The following is a 24,982-nucleotide window of genomic DNA, read 5'->3' on the forward strand; positions in this document are numbered from 1 at the left end:
TAACATGATTTGTATAGGAATAAGACGCTCTTGCGAGATGGAATCATATCTTGTGTGAATATTTGTGTGTCTTCCATCATCATTTCATGTATGAGTCGATTTGGATATCATGTTGGTATTTTAGGAAATTTTATCTATGATATGTTGGGATTGAGTTCATGATGAGTCATATAATTGGTGTTGTATTTCATTTTCCATGTGTTTTTTTTTGTGTTGTATTGGAGATCATTGGTGATGTTACTTGGTTGTTGAGGAGATGTAAGACGGTTGGGAAAACGTCTTATGCTCAGGCCGCCTCTAGAAACATCCCACTCCTACAGCGATGTGCACATTAATGGATTGAGTTAGGAGGAACTCGTGTGTTTGAGACACGATGTTTGGCAGGCGATCCGGTTGGCTTCCGGACCTAATACGTTTGGGCGTGTCCTGGTACCTTATGGTGAGATGTGGTTTCATTGGCGTGTCCCTGGCACCGGTGGTTATGGGTATGTCCGGGCATGTCCCGATACCGACATGTTAATTGTATCTCATTTACATTTTGGCATGTTGCATATTTATTTACTATGTTGTGTCTCATATTAAAGTATTGAAACTGACGTGTTGTGTGTCTGTGTAATTGTCACCTATTTTCGGGGTGGCATGTGTCGATCTATATGATATTTCCGATTATATGGGGAGCAGGTTAAGTACAGGTTGCCTTGGTGTCACGTGGGAGACGATACCGGCTTTGGACTTGGAGCCGAGTGTCATTTCATTAGAATACTATAGTAGTCATGAGTTGTATTATTTATTTCATTTATTTATTCATGGTTATGTAACCCACTAAATACTTTAGTTATATTAATTGTTTCTTAATTGCAACTTCGATTTCACCGCCTCGGGAAACCGAGATAGTAACATCTCCCAATTACCTTTGTCGGGTAAGAAGGGGTTCTTATATACCCGTACAGCAGACACCGGGATGGCAGCCTGGATCTATAGTCAGTACGACGCCAATGACTAGTCACCCAGCATCTGGTAAATTTTCTCGAGGACCCTGGTTAGGAGGTACTCCTGTTGATTCTTTCCCGCATATTTCTAACCCTCTTGCAAGATCAAGTTGTTTGCTGGAGAAGAAGTATCAGGAGCTGAGGGACCTGATGTACAAGACACCAGGCATACCGCGTCCCTTCGAGAGGGCAACACGAGACAACTATGCAGATTCTCCCTTCGTGGACGACATAGCCCTCTTCGGCATTCCCAAAGGATGCATACCACCAGCCATGACGCTTTATAACGGGACTGCAGACCCTCTCGACCACATGACCAGTATAAGTAGAAGATGATGGTGGTGACTACAACAGGATCACCGAAGGGGGCATGCGTGTGCAAGGGGTTCGGTCAACTTTGTCCTGGAGTAGCCTTGAATTGGTTCGCCGACCTACGTAAGGAGCATAACCTCTTTTGCCGACTTGGTCAATGCATTTAACCAACAGTTTTCAAAGAGTGAGAAAGCCATAGAGGACGACGGCGACCTATACCGGATAGTGCAAAGGTTTGAGGAATCTACTCCTGATTTTTTGAACAGGTTTAATAAAGAGAACGTGGCGATTCCGTGATGTGATATAGCAACCGCTATAGAAGCTTTACGTTAAGGTCTGCACCATGATTCAGATCTATAAAAGGACCTCACTAAATACCCGTGCATCACATTTGAGGATGTACAAGCAAATACAATGGCAACAATTCGACTAGAAGAAGACTCATATTTATAAGCATTTATGTTACACCTGAGGTAGTTTGAAACTTTATAATTTCATCACTTTCTCTATACTTCGAGTAATTACTGACTTGAGCATCGGAGGGCCGTTGGCTACGCCAACGGTCAACCATAGACACATATTTCCAACAGGACATGTCCTCTTACTTATAGTCTAGTATATTGCTCTACTTGCGGATAATTCCTTCAGGGGATCCAGTAGATAACCATGCCAGGCTTTCTAGCAACTCCATCAGCAGACTCTGAACCGAGCCCAACTTTGCCTGTGTCTTAAGCTTGTCCTCCTTGGCCGCATTCGCCTGCTCCAAGAGCTCAGCGTTCTCTATCTGTAGTTTACAGGCGCTGCCTTCTAGATGAGAAATCCTCTCTCGGAGGAATAATGACATTTGCAGAGACTGCCAGTTATAGCGAAAGAAATTCAGAAAAGGATAAAGCCAAGCGGGAGAAATGGAAGAGGAGAAAATCACCTCAAAGAAATGCTTAGCAGCTCGGTCAACCAAATCACCCAAAGGCCTCTTTTCTAGCACTGATCTAGGGCCAAGAAGCAGCATCTGAAAAAGGATACCCAAGTCCCGTAAAGATTTGGGTTTGCCAAAATTCCCTGGAAATCTGAGCACTACCGTAGAAGGGGCACCAGCAGCAGGAGACCCAAGTACCGAAGTAGAGCCAGAAGTAGGAGCAGTCCCATCAACGGGGGCAGATGGTATAGCAGAACTAGGGGCTGGATGCATGGTTGCAAGAAGAGTGATATCAATAGGAGTAGACTCCGTGGCCGAGTCAGCAGCAGCCCTCTTTCTGGTGCTGGATCTAGAGGCAGAAGTAGAAGCAGAGTCTTCCTTTCTCTTCATAACAGGCTTAATGGTACCTCCAATGGCCATCTTCCTCCTCTGCCAGAATCATTTCCAGAGTAACCTTAGGCTTAGGAGATCCTTAAAGATGGTGAGCAATCAAGAACCAGCAACACAACAAATAACGCAAAAGCAGAGCAAAATACCATACGACAGGGAGCCTTCTTCCTCTTCTGCTTCTCCTACTTCTTCTTCTCTTCCTGAGGGAGGAGCGGAATCTTGTACCAAGTTTTTAAAGTTCTCTAAGAAATTAGAGGACCAACAGAGAGGTGAGGAGTTTAGTAGCTGGTTGTTCCCTATCTTACTTTGTGATCTTTGGTAGGGTAGAGATCCAGGGTCTGGGGGCAGTGCATGTCGGCAAACCACCAATGAGTCCAAACACTTTAGGATCTAGGAAATATGCGGCAAACACAATGCTGCAGTACAACATTCTTGCAGGTGCAATTACAATCAGTCAGGGCCCTGAAGGTACCAAAGCAAAAAGTATCCATGGACGAGTAATCCTCCAATAAGCAGACAAGAGGAAACAACTGGAAGAAAGACTACAAACAGTAGTTGTAGGAACCAAGAACGCTCTACAACCTGCCCGCAATATAATATAACAAGTTACAGCTGCGCATGGGAAATGTGAGCAAGAGTCAGGCCAACATCCCCATCGCGCACATATTTGAGCCATCAATCCAAAAGGCGGAGGAAGTAGACAAAGGGGAGCTGGAAGACCAGCAAGATGTGGAAAATGGAGCAACAGTTCTGTCAAACACAGACGACCTGTCAGCTGACCCAGACTGGCGCACCCCTTACCTAGATTAGCTAAGGCATGACAAGCTGCCATATGACAAAAAGGAGGTAAGGGGTTTCAAAATGAAAGCCTCCAGATTCACACTTATTGACAATGTGCTTTTTAGAAAATCACTGGCAGGACCCTACTTACGGTGCCTGGATGAGCAAGAAGCACAAACCGTATTGTATGCCCTCCACAGTGGCGAATGCGGAAACTATGCAGGGGGCAGGAGTCTGTCAAATACAGCCCTCAGACAAGGCTACTTCTGGCCCACAATGAGGGCAGACTAAGCAGAATACGCTCGAAAATGTGACGCCTGCCACCGGTCGGCACCAATGATCCACCAGCCAGCAGAGCCTTTGCACCCAATCAGTTCCCCGTGACCATTCATGACATGGGGAACGGACATCGTGGGCCCTCTACCTAGGGCCCAAGGAAACAGGCTGTGGATGCTAGCAATTACGGATTATTTTTCCAAGTGGATAGAGGCAGAAACATTCACCGAGGTAAAAGACAACCAAGTTATTTCTTTTATCAAACGTAATATCCTCTACAGGTTTGGTATCCCGTCAGAAATCATACATGACAACGGATCACAATTCGTGTCAAACGACGTGGAGGGATCTTGTGCCGGTGTGGAACATCTTTGAAAAAGTCAACGCCTAGGTGGTCGGATTCCCTCGATGGGGTTTAGTTTTCGGTACTTGTCGTTAGGAGCACCTAGACCAAAACGCAATTTATAACTTCACAAACAACTCTACAATTAGTAAAGAGGCAAGTAAAGGTCGGATCCTAAGGGACGGGAATTGAGATGAGATTTTCTATTGCAACTAGTGGTGTCTAAGGGTGTCACAAATTGGGGTTTGAAGTAGAAGATCACTAAACTAAATAGAAATAAAAGTAAACAAGCAAGATGAATTGAAAGGGATGTAAACAATTCATAAAAGGCACTAGGGTGTCATGGGGTCATAGGGGATTCATGGGAATTGATCATACAAACATATTCTCAAATTATAAGCAAGCAATTATTGATGTGATGGATCGAGTTGGTTTATATCTTACAATCCTAGGAAAGTTTGGGTCCCGAAGCCGAATCGATTAGATTGTACAACACCTACAAGTTGACTTAATCTTCCCTACTCAACTATATGCATGGTCTAATGAGACTCGAGTTGGTTTATGTCTTACAAGTCTCATTGAAAAGATAGGTGATGGGTAAAAAATGCAAGGATTCATAGGCTTAGCATTTCATCAAACATAACATGTGCATAAGTTGAGATCACAACAAGCAAGCAAATAAACTATGAAAACATATTAATTTAATCATGAATCATCCTCCATGTTGGTTTCCCCTAATTACCGATTAACCCTAGCTAAGGAAACTACTCACTCATTATCATGTTGAACATGCTAGCAAGGTTGTCAATCATACCAACAAAGTAAAACATGATGAATAAATGAAAGTGATTAACAATAATTAAAAAGGGATTAAGAGAATTATACCTACTAATTATTCTAATAATAAAGCAAAGAATAATAGAAGTACTTGATGATAGATTGGAAGGTTGTCAATCTCCCAATAATAACCCAAATAGTCTTCAATTACCCAAAACAAAGGATGAACAAAAGAGAGATTAAGGAAATGAAACTTGTATTAAAACTTGATTAAATGTTGATTACAAGATTAAAGAGGGATTTGATTGATATTAACTACACTAAAGATTGCTAAGAAGAACATGCTCTTCTAATTAGACTAATGGAGTATTTATAGTGGGGGATTAGTTACATAAATTAGGGTTTACTAAGGGCTTAAATGACGATTAAATCCCTGAGGAATCGCCGGTCTCTAGGGAGACTCCGGTCTCCTTTTCGCCGGTCTTAAAAAAACATGCGCATCCTTCCTTGAAGCTTGTAGAAGACGAAAAGGCTGTAAGGGAATCCGGGCATCTTAGGCACGGGACGGGCGGATTTGGGTGTTTCTGGACTGGCGTCCAGAAGGGGAAGACGGGCGGATTCTGGGCGTTTTGCACAGGCGTCTTGTGGAGGAAGATGCTCGGATTGTGGGTGCTGGACGGGCGTCTTGAGGACAATCCACCCGGATTGTCTTACAGCTTCTTTCCTTCTTCTTTTCTTCCATTTTCTTCATAAACTCCTTGGGGATTTTCTCGGGGATGCAAGGATCTTTTCTCATCATTGCCCATCTACTATAGTATGTACAAAGGCCTTCTAATATTGTCTTCTCTGTGATGCTTGGTCATTGAATTCAATCAATTTAGCTTCATTTTGCCATGAAAATGCAAGGTTTGCACTCCTTTCCTACCAAGGTCACAAAACCTCAAAGAATATGCAAAACAAAGGACTAAAGACAATAAATGACCCAAATATGCACTAAAAAGCATGGGAACAAAGCTAATTCGGGGACTAAATATGCTCTAATTATGGTCACATCAGATATCCCCAAACCGAACATTTGCTCGTCCCGAGTAAAGAGGTGAAAAAGACTAGGACCATTATTTAAACTAACCTAATAGCATAGCCGATATGAGACAATTAGCGGGTCTCACTCCGCCCCTTCAACTCACAACAAGACAACCATGAGGTAGGATGCCTTCTTGCAAGGCAAGGTGGGTCTTGCCAAAATGGCGACACATCCAAACATTAAGGACACAAAATCAAGTAATGGATGCATCTACAAAAGAATAGCCACTTTCCTCATCTAAGTGACGGAAATTATCTACAAGGGAAGCAATTCAAGGGTACACACTCCTTCATAGATGCAATTTCTTCAAAATACTAAGCCTAGAAGGATACCAATAAATCACCTCCAATTTGTGTCAAGCTAGGGTACCTTTGTCCTCAATCGTTAAATGCTTTTGTCAAGAGTAGACTCCCTATGGTGTTGGAAACACTGGAGTATCACGGAATTCCCCCTCCTGCCTAGACAAGAAGAAGGGTCGTCCCCTCTCTACCATGCACAAAAATGGATACGATGGATAAAGGGATCGATAGTATTTGAGTTTCACTTTGGGAGTTTGCTTTGTTGTTTTTGTTTTCCCCCCAATTTCTTGTGGCATTTGACATTTGAGAACACTTTCTTTTGCCATTTCTTTTGATTTTTGGCAATTCAACACTTGACAACTTTTCAACTTTTCTTTGCATTTCTTTTTGAACATTTTCAAAGTCACCCCATATGTAGTGAGGGTGCCTTATATTTGAAGCTTTAGGAGTTCTATTTTTACTCCTCTTTTCATTTGATGCATTTTGCAAACTTTCTTTCACATTTCATTTCATTGAACTCAAATTGATTTCTTTTTGTGCCCATTCCCTTTAATGACAAAAATGTGGTAGAATATGGATGATGGATGCATGGTTTCAAGGGTCATCTTGGAATAAACGGTAGCCAAGGAGTTATCACACCATAAGATACTCTTGACTAAGCCTTAAACCATGGGTCAAAGGATACTAGCATGACACATCCTAGGGTGTTTTACAAGCATTTTAACAAGCAAAGTCTTAAGAAGAAAAAGCATCTACTAGGGCCTATATACACTTGTCAAGCTTCCCAAGTAGACGGTTTCGCAAAATTTTCTAACATGCAAACTACATGCCATGATGCAACTAGCATATATACAACCTAATGCATATGATTCTACCAACTAATATGACATATAAACTAAATGCAAGTCCTAGATTCACATTGTTATACCGCATCAATCAAAATAAAGCCACATAGCCATTAACATAAAGAGGAAAAAGGAGATTGGAAAGATCATACCATGCGGTCTTCAATATCCTCATGTCTCGGATGTGGCGTAGTCATTCAATGTGAACAAGGATAAAGCAAACACAATATATACAACAATATATACAATTCTACACTACAAAGGAATGAACTTGTTTTTAGATTTTCAAAATTTTTTCAATTTTTTTTTGATTTTTTTTTTTTTTTGAATTTTTGAATAAAAGTTAAGTTAGAATTCCCCATCCCCACACTAATATGGGCATTGTCCTCAATGGCCAAAATGATGGGAAATTATGCAAGCATTGATACGTGCCTAATGTATAGTCTTTTTGGCCTATTTCAGCACGTATTTCCATGCATTTATGTACTGTTTTTATAGTATTTTGCCCCGAATTGGCTACTTTGGTGTATTTTGTCCTTTTTGTAGGGATAATCGCGAAAGAAGCGAAACCATGCTCCATTTCGTCCTTTTTGCATGCATTTAGAGGAGACGGATTGTCCCCAGTGAGATGCTGCACTAGAAGTGTCGTTGCACGCATTACGAAGCATTTGGGTGAAGACGTGAGCTGAATTGAAGACCCAAGTGGTCTATCGAGTTAACAGGTGGTCTATCGAGCAGTTATAGGACGATCGAGTGGTCCCTAAGCTGCCCAAGTCCTCGATCGAGTTACTCCTTACTCGATCGAGTAAGCTGCCTTTGATCAAGTCCTCGATCGAGAACCCTGTTGGTCGATCGAGGGACTTCTGCTGAAGAACGTGGTCGATCGAGTGGGTTTGCCTACTCGATCGAGAAGATTTCGTCTGTGGGCTTTAATTAGTCCGTGTTTTAGTATTTTCCGCATAAACACTTAGGCTTTTCGGCTATATAACCTATGTTTAACTAGGTTATTAGTCATCCTTTTTACTATCTTTTACACTCTTATCATCTGTTTTACTCTCTTTTTCCTTCACGTTAGCCCTCGTTACTTTTCAACGTTGGATTGCCTTTTCGGATTTCGTTCTTTACGCCGGAATTTCTCGGATTGTAATTCTCTTTCCCTTTTTAATAATAATTAACCTTCTTTTGTTGTTTTAATTCCTGTTTTATGTTATTGTTTTCATTCCTTCTTGCCCTAATCATTATCATTGCTTTTTATTATTATTTCGCTATGTTTTTCACTGAAATTTACATCTTTGTTAGATTAGTTATGAATATGAGTAGCTAATTCCCCTTCATGTTGGGACTAGGGGATCTGCGGTAGAATAATGACGACGTAGTAAATGAATTAGACGAACCGATTTAAGAGACTCTGTCACTATAGCAATATAACTGTAATCACCGACCTAGTTGAGTGCACGCTTCTATGTCACCTATTAAACTGGCTACAATTAACCCTGGATCGAAAGATTGGATTAAATAGGCCTGCTATAAACAGTAGACTACCCTAATGAGGACGAAAGTTAAGTTAGTGGTATTTTAGGGTGGGAAGTGGACCGAAAGGACCTTCTAATATCCGTCTCACATTAGTTTGTCTGAGTCATTTACTGCTAAGTTGTTGTACTACCGTAGTGAACCGAATTCCCGACATGTCCCTCTCTATTTGATAGTTTAAAAATCATTTTCTTGCCTTACTGCTCTTCCTTTATTTCTCTTCCTTCAACTCCGTAGTTAGAACCCAAAAATTAATCAAACCCAATTGTTACCATAGGATTAGAAATAGATAGTCGTAGTTACATTCCTCCCCCGTGGATTCGATACTCGACTGCGCTCTCGCTACATAATTAGTTGAGACCGTTAGGTTTTATTTTTGACAGGTACGCGACAGACGTGTCAAATTTTGGCGCCGTTGCCGGAGAGGGAATTGTTCCAATTACTAGCTGTTTTATTTTTAATTCTCCTTTTTAGTTTAAGGAACATCGTTCCTTAAACTATTCTCATATCTTGTCTTTAGTTTCGTCTTATGCGCAGGTCGCAGGGTGGTCCACTACTACCTTTTGATCCCGAGATTGAGAGATCTCTACGCGTAAAAAGGAGACTATTATTCGAGCAACAAAGTCGAGGAAGAGTCTAGTTCTCGCAGTAGCTTTTACGAGAACGAGCTTTTCGTGGCCAATCCACCATCTTCTCCAGTTTCCAATTCATCATTTGAATCTACCACTTTCCTGAATTTCCCGAAATGGCCGAGGAAGCTACCATTGCTAGTCACTCCGAGCCCACCGACCGAATCTTTATAAAGGGTTCGAATCGCTTGGGGATGCTAGGAAGTTCGAGCCTAAGCCTTCTTACATTAGCATGGTCGAGAAAAATCAGTTCGGGGGAGCTGCGAAGGAAGACGCGGCTCAAAGATATGGAGACCTTCATAGATTACTCGCTGCTCCATACCTCCTCCCACCGGCGTGACGGACCGATCGATCGATCAAAGAAACGATGTTCATTTTCTCACTCCGCGATGCTGCGCGGGAGTGGTACAGGGATTTGGACAAAGCTGCTCACGGCATAACAGATTGGAATTCGCTAGCATTGGCGTTTTATAAGAAATATTTCTCTGCTTCGAGAACCATAGCCATCAGAGCTCAGATAACCAGTTTCAAGCAGGGACCCGACGAGAACTTCCATGAGGCATGGCTTCGTTTTAAGAAACTAGTGCGTACCATACCACACCACGGTTTCGAGAAATGGAGTTTATGCAACCATTTTTACAATGGTTTATATGACGATCAGAGGGCTATATTAGATGCAGCGGCCAACGGTCGATTTTCTGACAACTTGGGGCCGACGAAAGGTTGGAAAATAATAGATGATTTAGCCACTCATAGGGCTGAATACGGGAATTCAAGGGGAAACCAAAGGAGAGCTGCTGAGTCCTCTTCAGTGGCTGCGTTAGAGGCCCTTACTGCTAGGTTCGACAAGTACGAACTAGGGGGAGCTCTAAAGCCAGGGATGTACCAGGTTAATGCCATGACAGACGGTCCTTTCGTCTGTACGAGATGTGGGGTAGACGGACATGTCGCTGATTATTGTCCTAGTCCTTATGAGCAATGTGCTGCCTTTCAACACTACAGGCAAAACAACACTCATTATGAGCCGAATATCCACCCCAATTTGAGGTGGAGCAACCAGAACAACGTACTCAATCCCACCGCTCCTCCAAATCAGCAGACCCTATATCCCTCCACACCGAAGCAACAAGGCTATCAGAAGCCTCCGTCTTTCAACCCTCCTAACCAAGGTGCCTCGTCATCTAGTGGGATGAGCGAGATCGGTGAGTTGAAGTCCATGATGCAGTCCATTGCAAAGCAATTACAGCAGAAGGACACGGCATTCAAGGCACTTGAGACTCAAGTTGCCCAATTGGCTGAAAATCAATCCTCGAGAAAACCCGGTCATTTGCCAACTCAAAATGACAAGAATCCAAATGAGACGGTGCATTTGATAGAGTTGAGAAGCGGTCTCTCTTACGAAGGACCAGAAATGAAGAAATCAGACTCGGGGGAAGCTGTTACTGATGATGAACAGTGTTCTGTTCAGAGAAAAGGACCTACGACACAGGAATTACTCGATCGACTGAAGTCTGGTGCTGAAACAGTTCGATCGAGTGGAATTGGTAAGGAAGCTGGTCGATCGAGTGAGCACAATGCTCGATCGAATGGAAAGGAAGACGAGGTTGGTCGATCGAGTGGGGATGTTGCTCGATCGACCACAGTTGCTGAAGAAGGAGCTCGATCGAGTGAACACACTGCTCGATCGAGTGATATGAATGACGGGAAGCTTATTCGAGAGCCTGCTAGTGCTCGTTTAAGCGATGAATTACCAGAAAGACCTCGTTCGAGAGGTAAGAAGCGTCCAGAAGGATCGAACTCGCTCCGGAAGATACTTTGGAAGCGAGGAACAAGGGACTTGAAATCCAAATCACGGTTCCCTTCCCGAGGCGGCTGCAGAATACCAAGATTAATCAACATTCAAAGCAAATTTGTTGAGCTTTTGAAGAGTTTGGAAGTTTCCGTGCCGTTCACTGAATTGCTTATGAAGGTACCCTCTTATTTACGATTTATGAAAGATATTTTAGCACGTAAGAGGACCATTAATGATAATGAGACTGTCGCTTTGACTGAGATGGGGTCAGCCCTGTCTCAAAATAAGTTACCTCTTAAGCAATCGGACCGGGTAGTTTTTCGATCCTGTCACATAGGTATGAGTTTGATTGATAATGCGCTATGCGATTTAGGCGCTAGCGTAAGTGTACTACCTCTGTCTCTAGCTAAGAGACTTGGTGTGACAAAGCTGAGTTGCACCAATATGACCGGATGGCCGACCGTAGTTTATCACGGCCACTAGGAGTAGCAGAGGACGTACCTGTTAGGATCGGGAAGTTCTTTATTCCCGTTGACTTTGTCGTCCTAGATATCCCCGAAGATGTGCACACCCCTATCATTTTAGGGAGACCATTTTTGTCCACTGCCCGAGCAGTGATAGATGTCGGGGGGAAGACTTTGACCTTCCAGGTAGGGGATGAGGAGTTGACTTTTCGTCAGTCCCAATTCCGGAGGGCTCCCATGCAAGCTCAGCCTTGCAATGCCCTCTCTTCTGTTGACCCTATTATTGACACTCCAGATGAAAGTTTGGAGAATATTGCTATTATTGCTAACCCTCCGCCTCGTGTCGAGAGCAACAAGGAGGAAAATTCGTCATTGTCCTTGCTGCAGTGAGATGAAGGCAAGAAAGGAGCGGTCAAAGGACGGGGTGGAACCATTGTCATTCCAATCGGAGCCAAGAAAGCCAAGGAAGGCGACAGAGCGACGAGAACAAAGACAGATTCGAACCTACATAGATTCGAACTATGTTCCTCCTCCTCTTAGAAATTCAAGTTCATGGAAGTCAAAAAGGACAATCAAGATGTCGCAGTAGCGTCCTCCGATAAGCCCACGAAGGGGCTGCGACGGTGATGGGAATTAAACGGGGAAATGCCCCGTGTAACAAAGTGTAATAGACAAGTTTTGAATTTCCTTTGAATTGGTTTATTTACGTTTTTAATTAGGACAATTAGCTTAGACATTCTTTTTAGCGTAGAATAAGACTATAGACTGTGTTCTTTGCATTTTTGGTATTTTTGGGATGTGTTTGGATTTGTTTTACGCAGGTTTGGGGAAATACACGCATTTCGAGGAAGTACAGATGGAAATTCAAAGGAATTCACACGAGGAAGTCCTCGATCGAGTACTTTTGTACTCGATCGAATGGAAATTGGTTCGATCGAGTCTGCTGTCTACTCGATCGAGGAAGGCTAAAGTGGAATTGGTCGATCGAGGGACTGCATTCGATCGAGCAAGGGGACATCAAAAGGTCCTCGATCGAGAGGTTAAAATCACTCGATCGAGTGACATGAACAGGGACACGGGAGTTTTTCTTTCTTAAACTCTTTATTTCCCTAATCTTTTTCATTTAACCCCTAATTCCGTCTAACCTCTCCCTTTTGTGCGATTGATTTTCCCCAAATCCCCATCTCTTGCCCAAAAATCACCTAATCAAACACCTACATTCTATTGCTAGCTAATTAATCTTCAATACCCCCTTATTTTCCCCCTCTTTTATGCTCATTTTCTCGGTTTTCTAAGGGAATTAGGGTTTGCGGTTTTCCAATTGAAAATCCGCCTTTGTTGCGTGTTGTTTGGAGTTTAATTGCTAATTTGTAGGTCAATCATCATCAAGTAAGTGTTCATTCAACCTCTTTGCATTTTATCTTCAATTATTTCGAATTTTTATGAGGTGATTTAAGTTAGGGCTCGAAAATTCCATGTATAGTCGACTTGTTTCGATTTTATTGTGTTTATTTGCCCTTGATTAGCTTAATTGATGATGTTTTAGCAACTCCTCGCTGTTCTTGCATGATAAATTCGAATCTTGCGCGATTTTCGCGATTAGGGTTCCTGTGAGTCGGAAATTTCGATTGTCGGGGACAGTTGCTTTGCTTTGTAATTGCGGTTGTCGCCTTCTTGTTTCTTGTTGTTAACCGCCGTTAATCTTTGTCCCGTCCCCTATCGCCTCTATATCTTTGTGAATTCTTTGGGAATCTTGACTTTGTGAGTGATTATTTTCGCCTGCAAGGAGTGATACATGCCCCCATTTTAGGTTTTTCATGATGTATTAGCCCCTTTGTAGTCGCTGTTTTATCATATCATCACCATTTGCATGCCGTTTTTCGAAAATTTTTGAGGAATTGTTGGGTCTTGTATGCTGTACGTCGATTGTTTCGACTAATAGGGCTTTTCTTTTGCTGTCACATGCTGGTTAACGCTTCATTTTAACCACGGTTAGCAGCATCGTCTCTTATTCATGCCCTTTGACACCTTGCAGGATGGACGCGAGTTCCCTGTCTTCTACTAGCACGTCCTCCAGCTCTTCTGTGAGCGAGCAAGTGGCCCCGCTTGTTGCCACTAGCTCGCCTTGGTTACCACCTGCAAAGACTGGGATTCTACTTGTCTCACTGCAGGGGACGATCTACGGCAGACCGGCTCGGCCGGGGAGCTCGGTTCGAGCTTCACCGCCCATCACTCCCAGGCCTTTCTCTTTTTGGCTTGCGGCTTCTGAGACCCGTTTTTCGCAGCTCGTATGGTGCCACCGAGGACCCACCAGCAAAGCTAGCCGCCTAGCCCTCACTTCCAGCTCGTCTGAGGCTGTTGTTACGGGAGAGGGCGCTATCGCGCCTGTACCGAAGATGCCCACGGTACGTTTCACTTCGGAGGCTCACCGGACACGGTTAGTTTCTTTACTTCGTTGCCCCCTCTCCTCTACCCGTTTCCTTGCGCGGACTGACCTAGAGACCTTAGGCATTTACGAGGAGGTCTGTAGTTTGTTGAACGGGACGGGTATGTCGGGTTTGATTACCATGCAGGAGGCTACCATTCGTACCCTTACGTACGAGTTCTTTAGCTCCTATTCCTTTGACACCGACTCTTACGCCGCCGACCACTCCGGTTCCTCGTATTTACTTTCGACTCCGCAACGAGTCACATCACCGGACTTTGGCTCGGTTTGGGCAGGTTTTAGGCCTAGTTAGTAACGGCCTCACCGCCCGCCTCGAGACCTTCTTCACCACTCGGGTCGCTGTCTCACACTCCCTTCCACTCACGGAAGGGAGCTCACATTCACTTACCGCGCCCGTTACTACTTGCGTCTCGTTAGGAGAGACCATCTTTGGGCGCCCGAGTCCAACAACGTGACCAACACCGAGCTAGCGATTCTCGCGGGTACCTCAACATTGACTATGGTACCCCGTTTGTTCTCAACATTGCCTATCCGGTAGCTCAAAGATTGGAACGGATTGGGACTCGGGTCAAGACCGCCGTTGTCCGTGGCGGGCTTGTTACTAGGATCGCCCGCCACCTTTACCCTCGACCCCTCACTCACCGCACCCTGATGAGGTGGCTTACCTTGACCTCGATGCCATGGCTGTCTTGACCTGGTTCCCAAAGGCGAAGGGGAGCGCGAGGACGTGGAAGATCTGTGGTTCCACGTCTATTACCTTGCCGTGCTCTACCCTTCCGCCACTTTTACCGCTCCCTCCCTGCTGCCGAGGGAGCGAGGCCACCTCCACCTACCTACCACCTTACCTTCACCCCTCCCTCTTCTTCCACTAAGAAGAGGAAGCGGGAGGCCGGAGCGTCTTCTAGCTCCCGGGGCCCCGACTCGTGCTCGTGCTCGGCCGCCGGACCGACACCCACGCCTCGCCCTACACCTTCACTCACTCCACCCCACTTGACCCTCCTTCGGTTCGGCTTTTTTCCGCCAATTTTTGTCCGCCCTCCCGCTTTAGAGGCGCCCGAGGATATGTGCGGTACCTTTATCGAGATGAGGCGGGATATGGCTTTAGCCGTATTCCCGCTTTACGAGTTCCATATCCGAGCCCGACGACCGACTCCAGAGGGGTGGCCGCATCCTTCCTTCTACCGATACCCCGCGGACGGGTACCCTCCGTCTTCTTCGACTCGAGGAGGAGCCGGAGGAGACAGTGTAGCACGAGAGGTGCGGCTACGGCGGAAGCGATCGGCAGCCGAGAGCCGCCGAGAGAGGAGCAGAGTGACCCTCCGTTCGCACCCGATCCGGAGGACCTGGTTGGAGGTGACGACCGAGTCTCCCCTTGTTTATTCTTTGGTTTGGGGAGACTGTTTTGTTGAGTCGGAGTCCCCGAGAGACGGCGGTGCCGACGACGAGTAGCTCTTGGTCTACTCACTTCGATTTTTCGGCTGGTTTGGGGAAGTTCGTGTTCGTATGTTTTCTTACTCTTTTTATTTCGTCTCCTTTATTTTTATTTTATTGGTTGTATACTCCCATCCCCCATTTTTCTTTGGTGATCTTTGGAGGACAACGAGGGCGTTGTCCGTTTTGGTTTGGGGGAGGGTATTGCATCCTTTGAGTCCGCATCGCATTTGTTTTGCATTCACGTTTCATTTCTCGTTTGCATTTGTTGTTTATTTTCAAAAAATCAAAAATCAAAAATAAAAAAATAGAAAAATTCAAAAATTCAAAAAATTTCACGTTTATTTTTGCATTTAGGTTGAGTCGGAACAGTAGATTCCCGTGATGAAATTGCACTATAGCTTGTCATATTACTTGAGCCTTGCACTTTAATTGATGGTTTTTAGCTTTGTCATACGCATAATCTACTTAATTTCTGTTCAAATATAAGTCGATTGTTTAGACTTGACCTATAAACCGGCAAACTACTTAAAAATTCTGAGTTTTAGAGCCATAACAGGTGACATTCATGACCAGTTCATTAGGAATTTTGAGAGTAGTACTCCTTGCATAGCATGTTCGTCCATTTTGCACATTTATGACATTCAATTTCTTGTCAAATGCACATATTCGGGTCCGCGGTTGGTGTCATATGCAGGGAGGGTCTTGCAAATTCCCCCTTTCTTTATATCTTACACCCATTTAGCCCCACATTGACCAAAACTTGCCTTTTTGACCCATTAGCTACATTCCAAACTAAGCCTGCCTAGTCAAGCTAGTTAGTCTGTTCTTTTGTGGTATGTTTTCCATTGCAGTTTGGTCCGTAATTCCCGTTGGAGTTGGTGTTTGTATTAAGGAAGGAGGAAGTGAAAAGAAAAAAAAAAGTAATGAAAAAAAAAAGGAAAAAACGTGAAGTAAGAAAAAAAAAAAAAAAAAAAAAAATATGAAAAAATGTGAAAATTCACGTGTACAGTGAACAAAAGAAAAGAAAGAAAAGTTGTGTAAGATGTAGTCCCCTCTTGTCAGAGTTGAGAAGATGTTTGAAGATGTACAATCGACAAGAGGGTTGGTTGCTTCGATTAGTCGATTCGACGTTGTGTTTAAAAAAGGGAACTTTGTGACCGTCGACTCCTCCTTTTTACCCCATATTTTTTGAGGAGATTGTGCTTCCAGTCTAGTGAGTTTTGTGCCAAGTGAAGGGCACTGTGTTAGTCTTTCGGTCGTTTGAGATCCGGATGGTTTATTATGGTCTGTTAGGAACTAGCTTGACGCTTTTACCTCCACATTTCCATAACTTGTTTTGCCTTTTCTCACCCGAACCTCACTATTCCCATATTATTTGCAAACCCTAAAATTTGTGACGGACATTATTGGTTGGAGTGTGTGCATTAGTACTTGAATTGTCTTTCATTTTTGTTGCATGCATGCTATGTAGGTCGCAGTTAGGTGAGTGACTGTTTTTCTTCTCTCTTTTACATATAACATTTGCCCTTTGCTTCATGAGAGAAGAGTGACCACGTGAGAGTCCGGTTTTATTGGTCTTGCAAGGTCGATAGGTCACTTATTTCTGAACGACTTATAAATTCGTTTTTGCGTATTGGTGTCTAGCTTTAATGTTGATTTTTGTTGCATTAAAGTGGTTCAAGTAGACAAGTTAGGCTAGCTCTGAGTTATCTTTTCCGTTCCATTAGTTTAGTTTTGAGTTTACTCGAGGGCGAGTAAAGGTTTGGTTTGGGGAGATTTGATACGTGCCTAATGTATAGTCTTTTTGGCCTATTTCAAAGACGTATTTCCATGCATTTATGTCTTTGTTTTTATAGTATTTTGCCCCGAATTGGCTACTTTGGTGTATTTTGTCCTTTTTGTAGGGATAATCGCGAAAGAAGCGAAACCATGCTCCATTTCGTCCTTTTTGCATGCATTTAGAGGAGACGGATTGTCCCAGTGAGATGCTTTGCACTAGAAGTGTCGTTGCACGCATTACGAAGCATTTGGGTGAAGACGTGAGCTGAATTGAAGACCCAAGTGGTCTATCGAGTTAACTGGTGGTCTATCGAGCAGTTATAGGACGATCGAGTGGTCCCTAAGCTGCCCAAGTCCTCGATCGAGTTACTCCTTACTCGATCGAGTAAGTCGCCTTTGATCAAGTCCTCGATCGAGAACCCGTTGGTCGATCGAGGGACTTCTCGAAAGAACGTGGTCGATCGAGTGGGTTTGCCTACTCGATCGAGAAGATTTCGTCTGTGGGCTTTAATTAGTCCGTGTTTTAGTATTTTCCGCATAAACACTTAGGCTTTTCGGCTATATAACCTATGTTTAACTAGGTTATTAGTCATCCTTTTTACTATCTTTTACACTCTTATCATCGGTTTTACTCTCTTTTTCCTTCACGTTAGCCCATTACTTTTCAACGTTGGATTGCCTTTTCGGATTTCGTTCTTTACGCCGGAATTTCTCGGATTGTAATTCTCTTTCCCTTTTTAATAATAATTAACCTTCTTTTGTTGTTTTAATTCCTGTTTTATGTTATTGTTTTCATTCCTTCTTGCCCTAATCATTATCATTGCTTTTTATTATTATTTCGCTATGTTTTCTGCTGGAAATTTACATGCTGTTAGATTAGTTATGAATATGAGTAGCTAATTCCCCTTCATGTTGGGACTAGGGGATCTGCGGTAGAATAATGACGACGTAGTAAATGAATTAGACGAACCGATTTAAGAGACTCTGTCACTATAGCAATATAACTGTAATCACCGACCTAGTTGAGTGCACGCTTCTATGTCACCTATTAAACTGGCTACAATTAACCCTGGATCGAAAGATTGGATTAAATAGGCCTGCTATAAACAGTAGACTACCCTAATGAGGACGAAAGTTAAGTTAGTGGTATTTTAGGGTGGGAAGTGGACCGAAAGGACCTTCTAATATCCGTCTCACATTAGTTTGTCTGAGTCATTTACTGCTAAGTTGTTGTACTACCGTAGTGAACCGAATTCCCGACATGTCCCTCTCTATTTGATAGTTTAAAAATCATTTTCTTGCCTTACTGCTCTTCCTTTATTTCTCTTCCTTCAACTCCGTAGTTAGAACCCAAAAATTAATCAAACCCAATTGTTACCATAGGATTAGAAATAGATAGCTGTAGTTACATTCCTCCCTGTGGATTCGATACTCGACTGCCTCTGCTACATAATTAGTTGAGACCGTTAGGTTTTATTTTTGACAGGTACGCGACAGACGTGTCAAGCATGATGCATGAATTCTACACTAAATGCAAGCTACACTAATCTACATTACATGATGCATGGGTTTTTTGTTTATGACGGAGAGCGTAATTTAGATTACCTCCCGTTGCGTATGCATGTACTTCCCCAAACCGAGATAGACATTCATTCTAATGTCCTAAAAGTTGGGGTAGTTCATGCACACAAGATGCAATGCATGAAACTAAATTTGTCATTTTGGATTTTCAAAAGTGGGAACAATAAAATAAGAACACCTCAATGAGGCCGAGGTGTTAGTCCTCTATGTTGCTAGGACTCTCCAACAATGATCAAGATAAAATGAATAAAACAAAGAAAGAAGTAGACAAACCTCAAGAGGGTAGGAGCCTCCAAAGCTTGCTAGTCTTCCACCATATCACCATTGTCGTCATCTTCCTCAATAGAAGTGGACTCATCACCACTTCCCTCTTCACTTCCTTTCTCACTTCCTTCATCACCTTCTTCATCATCTTCATTAGCCTCCTCAACAATGCCCTCATCATTAACAACCTCATCACCGACAACCTCATCGTTACCCGGTCTTTCACCCCTAGATGCACTTGGAAAGAAGACTTCCCTATCCGCCCAACTAGGCAAAGGACATGAAGGATCAAGTAGTCCTTGCCTAGCTAAATGAAGGAGGGGTGGATATTGGGCTAAGTATGCATCTTCCCGATCCTTATAAGCTTGTTTGTGCATCTCTTGCATAAGTAGAGTCATGTAGTCATTGCCCACTTCAACACCTTCGGGCTTGAACTCTTGATATTTGAATGGATAGGGTGGTGTGGCAATGGAGGAGGAGGACATTTCAATTTCACCCCTTTGTTGACGGATGATGTACTCGGCTTCCTTTGAGAGGGGAAGAAGGTAGTTTGTTCTATGAACACTCAAGCGGCATATCTTGGAAAGCAAAGTAAAAGATCTAGCATCATTGGTGAGCCACCCATATTTGGTGTCAAGAGGATTATGCTTGACCCATTTGTACTTGTTAATCATGGCATCCATGTCAATGAGATGACCCCTTTTTTCGCCACATACTTGCTATCCTTGTTGAAATTCGGATCAAAGTACTTGGCCAAGAGAGTAACTAGACCTCCATTTATGATAAAAGCGGTCCCTTCCTTTCCACAATCAACATTGAGCCATCTTTCCACCAAAAGCCTTAGAGCATTGTAAGGCTTGGTGAATTCTCTTCCAATATTTATGACCGACTCAAGTAGAACACAATCGAGCTTGGTAAAGTGGTTAGTGTCTTTTCTTGCAATGATAGTATTCCCGATGACCTTGTGCCACACTCTAATGCCCGGATGGTGGACTAATAGAGCGCGACAAGCATGATAGTTCTCAAATTTCTTCCCGGAAATCGCCTCCCAAAGAGGAGTGGGGTCATATTTTTCGGGCTTCTTATAATAGCGAGGTGTATCACTAAGACCTAATGCTTTACTCAAAACATCAATGGTGATGCGCCTATTCACATTGGCAAGGCAAAACTCGATGTATTCTCTAGTCTCTACCTTAGTCACTTTCAATGAACTCAAGAATTCCAAGGTAAGGGAGGGGTATGTCAATTCTCTTGTAGTAAACAATTTTCCTAACCCCATGGCTTCAAAGAAGGCTTTTGTTTGCTCAAGGACACCCAATTTGTTCAAGGCATCTTCACATATGAATTTGGTGGGTAGAAAGGATTTCCTAGCATACTTGGGAAATGTATCCCTATGGGAGTTAGAAATGAAAATTACCTCCGAATAGTTTGATAATTGAGCAATTTCCGGAGTTAATGATGTTGTTGCTTCCAAGGGAGGATTTTGTTGTTGTTGAACTTCCAAGTTTGCACTAGCAACCACCATAGCCAATGAGGCTTTCTTTGCCTGAAGGCATTGTTTCCTTTTTGAGAGGGCCTTTGACTTAAGTGCCTTTGTTGATCCTTTTGTTCTTGCCATTGATGATTATACCAAGAAAAGAGTGAAAATATTCAATTTCCAAATATTTCCAAATCGATTTTAAGATGAAAGGCTCTGCCTTTGTATTTCAAAAATCGACTCAAAGGTTGAAAATTTTGGTGCTTGGATTGATTATTGTTGGAAAAGGAGTGATTAATTGTTGTTGAAAGGAAGTTTGGATTTGATTTTGTTGAATTTGGTTGAGGAAATCTTGTTTTGGTGGTGGAGAGGATGAGGGTTTTGGGGTTTTGGTAGTGTTTTGAATGTATGAATGAAGGAATGAATGTGGGAGGGGGTATTTAAAACACCCGAAAATTTTGAAACTGCAGGGGAAGACGGACATTTTTCCTTCGGGACGCTCGGATTCTGCCTATTCTGGGTTAAAAAATTCTCGCCTAAAGACGGGCGTCTTTCAACTGGGACGCTCGGATTCTTTGACTGCGGGACGAGCGGATTCTTTCAAAGACGGGCGGATTTTGTTACTGCAGGTTTTCTTATTTTGCACTGACAAAAATATGGGTGTCTTTCTGCAACGACGAGCGGATTCATAAAGACGAGCGTCTTCTCTGCTGGGACGCTCGGATTCTTCAACACTCCCAAATTTTCAATTTTTCAGTTCAATTGGACGAACGGATTCTGCCAAAGACGCTCGGATTCCCTAAAGACGAGCGGATTCCCCTTAAGGACGCTCGGATTCTCCCTGGTCTACCCGGATTCAGTTCCATCCGTGCACTTGCATATCCCGTGTCATTTTTCATTCTTCAAATCCCGTGTTCCTCATTGTAGGGGCACTACTAAGGCATGAATAGCCTAGGCAATTGCTATCCCCACACTAAGCTAAAGCACTACACATCAATTAAAATCATTAGTCCCTCCCTCACTACTCTCAAAAATGATTATTACCTTGATCAAAGCATAAAAATCCAAAAATGATAAAAAATGCAATGTAAGAATTAAAATGCGAGTTATGGAGTTAGAAGTATTTACAAATGGTGGTTTAGGGAGGACTCCACCAAACTCTCATCCTTAGTGAGATGTCATGGGGGCATGTCCAAGGTGTTGTTGATGTTGCTCAACACCTTGAAAAAGTAGTCAAAAGCTTGTTCATTGTCATGATAAAGATCTTCAATAGATCTTTGCCCTTGTTGTCCTTCATGTTGGTATTTATCGATAGCATTACCAATATAGGGATTGAAAATCCCTTCAAACTCATCGTCCCAAAGACCACAAACTTCATCTACTTGATCACTAAATATCTCTTGAGTTGATAGAGACAACTCTTCCACTTTCTTGTCTTGGCCAATGAGGCCATCCTCTCCATTGCTTGACTTTGGTGAGATTTTCAAGCTCTCTTTGTTACAATTCACTTGCTCTTTGAATGGAGCATCATTTTCTTTTTCCATTGGAATTCCGACTTCTTCTTATCATCCTTCCGGCTATAATGATCAACCATAAAACATGGTTCATGCAAACGGGGAGCTCTCATGGTCTTGTCAAGATTGAAAGTTATGCTCTCATCTCCCACTTTTAGAGTGAGCTCTCCATGCTTCACATCAATCACCGCACCCGCGGTGTGCAAGAAAGGTCTTCCTAGAATGATTGGAATATTGGAGTCTTCTTCCATGTCAACAATGACAAAGTCCACCGGGATGAAAAATTTCCCAACTCTTACGGGAACATCTTCCCATATCCCTAATGGTGTCTTCGTCGATCTATCGGCCATTTGGAGTGTGATATTGATGCATTTAAGCTCTCCCATCCCTACCCTTTTACTCACCGAGTACGGAATAACACTCAAACTAGCCCCTAGATCACATAAGGCTTTGTTGATGGTGGTGTCGCCAATGGTACACGGTATTGAGAAGCTTCCCGGATCTTTAAATTTTGGAGGTGAACTCCCTTGAAGTATTGCACTACTAATCTTACTGAAGGCGATTGTCTCAAGATTCCGGATCAACTTCTTCTTTGTAAGGATGTCTTTCATGTATTTTGCATAGGCCGGCACGTAATTGATTAATTCCGTGAAAGGAATCGAGACTTTCAAATTCTTCACAATTTCCATAAATTTTCCAAGTTGGTCATCAAATTTGGGCTTGGCTTGACGACTCGGAAAAGGAAGTCTAATCACAACGGGCTCCTTCTTCTTAACCTTGTCTTCATTTTCCTTTGAAACTTCTTCTTTTGATGGTTCTCCATCCTTGGAGTTTTGCACAATTTCTTCTTTGTCACTAGCTTCCACAACTTGTTTCTTCGGTGCTTCATACCTTGTACCACACCTCAAGTGAATGGCACTACCCATTTCATGTCTTGGGGGATTACTTTGAGGTGGTAATTGCCCCTTTTGTCTTTGTGAGCTTGAAGATGCTAGTTGAGTCAATTGGGTTTCCAACATTTTGGTGTGGGCTAGGATGTTGTTGATGGTGATTTCCTTTGCTTGACTATCCTTTTGCATTTGAGTGAAAAACTCTTGTTGATTCTTTTGCATTTGGAGGACCGCTTTTTGAACATCAAAACCTTGGTCATTTTGTTGATTGTATGGAGTTTGATTTTGGTAACCTTGGTTTTGGTTGTAAAAGGGTCTTTGATTTTGGTTTCTCATAGGAGGTGGGGTGTATGTTGGTTGAGGTTTTGAACATTTTGGCTTTTGTATGAGAGATTTGGACGGAATTTGGTGTTCTCATTGTAATAGTTGGAATAAGGGGTACCACTCTTGTATGCTTGAAAAGCATTCACTTGTTCATTTGTTCCCCTACATTCACTTTGGTCATGTCCCAAAGTTCCACAATTCTCACATATCCCACTTGGGATTGATGAAGATGCCGTCATGTCATTAACATGATGCTTTGGTGACTTTGAGGCTTCTTCAAGTCTAGCCATATCTTTTTCAAACTTCAAATTGATGGTGTCAATGTGAGCACTAAGTTGAGCACCCAATTGAGTCATAGAGTCCACTTCATGTTTTCCTCCTCTAGTAGCCTTGCGAGGTCTACTATATTGTGAGTTATAGACCGCCATTTCCTCAATTTTGTTCCAAGTTTGATTATCATCAACTTCGGTGAACATTCCATTTGATCCCATGTTGAGAATGTTTCTTGAGTCTTCATAAAGACCGTTCCAAAATTGTTGTACCAAGAACCACTCGCTAAGTACATGATGAGGACATGAGCGGCAAATTCCTTTGAATCGCTCCCAAGCTTCATACAAAGATTCTTCATCTCTTTGCTTAAAGCCCGTAATTTGAGCTCTTAGCATGTTAGTCTTTTCCGGTGGATAGAACTTTTTGTAGAAAGCTAGAGCCAACTTCTTCCAAGAATCAATTCCGAGAGTAGCCTTATCAAGGCCTTTCAACCATTGTTTCGCGGGGCCAATTAGAGAGAAAGGAAATAAGACCCATCGAATTTGGTCTTGAGTTATACCAGTTTGAGATATCGCATCACAATAGTCGCAAAAAGTCTCCATGTGAGAGTGAGGGTATTCACTAGGCATCCCCCCAAATTGGCTTCTTTCGACTAATTGGATAAATGCGGATTTGGCAATGAAATTTCCGGTTAAGTGTTGTGGTGTGGGAGTATGATTGGGTAGGTTCTCCTCGGTGGGTACGAAATGTGATGAAAACTTAGGCATTATGGGTTGATTTTGTGTTGGGTTTTGTGTTGGGTTCTCCTCACCTTCTCTTGCAAAAGGGTTGATGAACTCAATAGTATTTGGTTGAATATCTACAATCTCACCAATACCTCTCAAAGTTCTCCTAGCAAGTCTTCTATTGGTTGTCAAAGTCCTTTCAATTTCGTGATCAAAGGGTAACAAGTTACCTTGTGATCTTCTAGACATGCAAAATATCAAACAATTCGAAAATAATTAGAACAAACCTTGAGGAGTTTTACTTCCCCAAGGCAAAGAAAGACACAACTAATAACAATACAAGAAAATCTAAATCAAGTTAACACCGTCCCCGGCAACGGCGCCATTTTTGGTCGGATTCCCTCGATGGGGTTTAGTTTTCGGTACTTGTCGTTAGTAGAACCTAGACCAAAACACAATTTATAACTTCACAAACAACTCTACAATTAGTAAAGAGGCAAGTAAAGGTCGGATCTCAAGGGACGGGAATTGAGATGAGATTTTCTATTACAACTAGTGGTGTCTAAGGGTGTCACAAATTGGGATTTGAAATAGAAGATCACTAAAATAAATAGCAATAAAAGTAAACAAGCAAGATGAATTGAAAGGGATGTAAACAATTGATAAAAGGCACTAGGATGTCATGGGGTCATAGGGGATTCATGGGAATTGATCATACAAACATATTCTCAAATTATAAGCAAGCAATTATTGATGTGATGGATCGAGTTGGTTTATATCTTAAAATCCTAGGAATGTTTGGGTCCCGGAGCCGAATCGATTAGATTGTACAACACCTACAAGTCGACTTAA

General features: G+C 42.8%; 1 non-coding gene across 1 annotated transcript; it reads left to right on the forward strand.

Annotated features, from left to right (window-relative positions):
• The first annotated feature begins 23,692 nt into the window (after positions 1 to 23,692).
• LOC141634767 (small nucleolar RNA R71) lies at positions 23,693 to 23,800 on the forward strand. Its single transcript, XR_012539490.1, has one exon. It is a non-coding gene; the product is annotated as a small nucleolar RNA R71 (small nucleolar RNA).
• Positions 23,801 to 24,982: the final 1,182 nt, after the last annotated feature.

The sequence above is a fragment of the Silene latifolia genome, chromosome Y, assembly GCF_048544455.1.
Source record: "Silene latifolia isolate original U9 population chromosome Y, ASM4854445v1, whole genome shotgun sequence".
NCBI classification, from domain to species: domain Eukaryota; kingdom Viridiplantae; phylum Streptophyta; class Magnoliopsida; order Caryophyllales; family Caryophyllaceae; genus Silene; species Silene latifolia.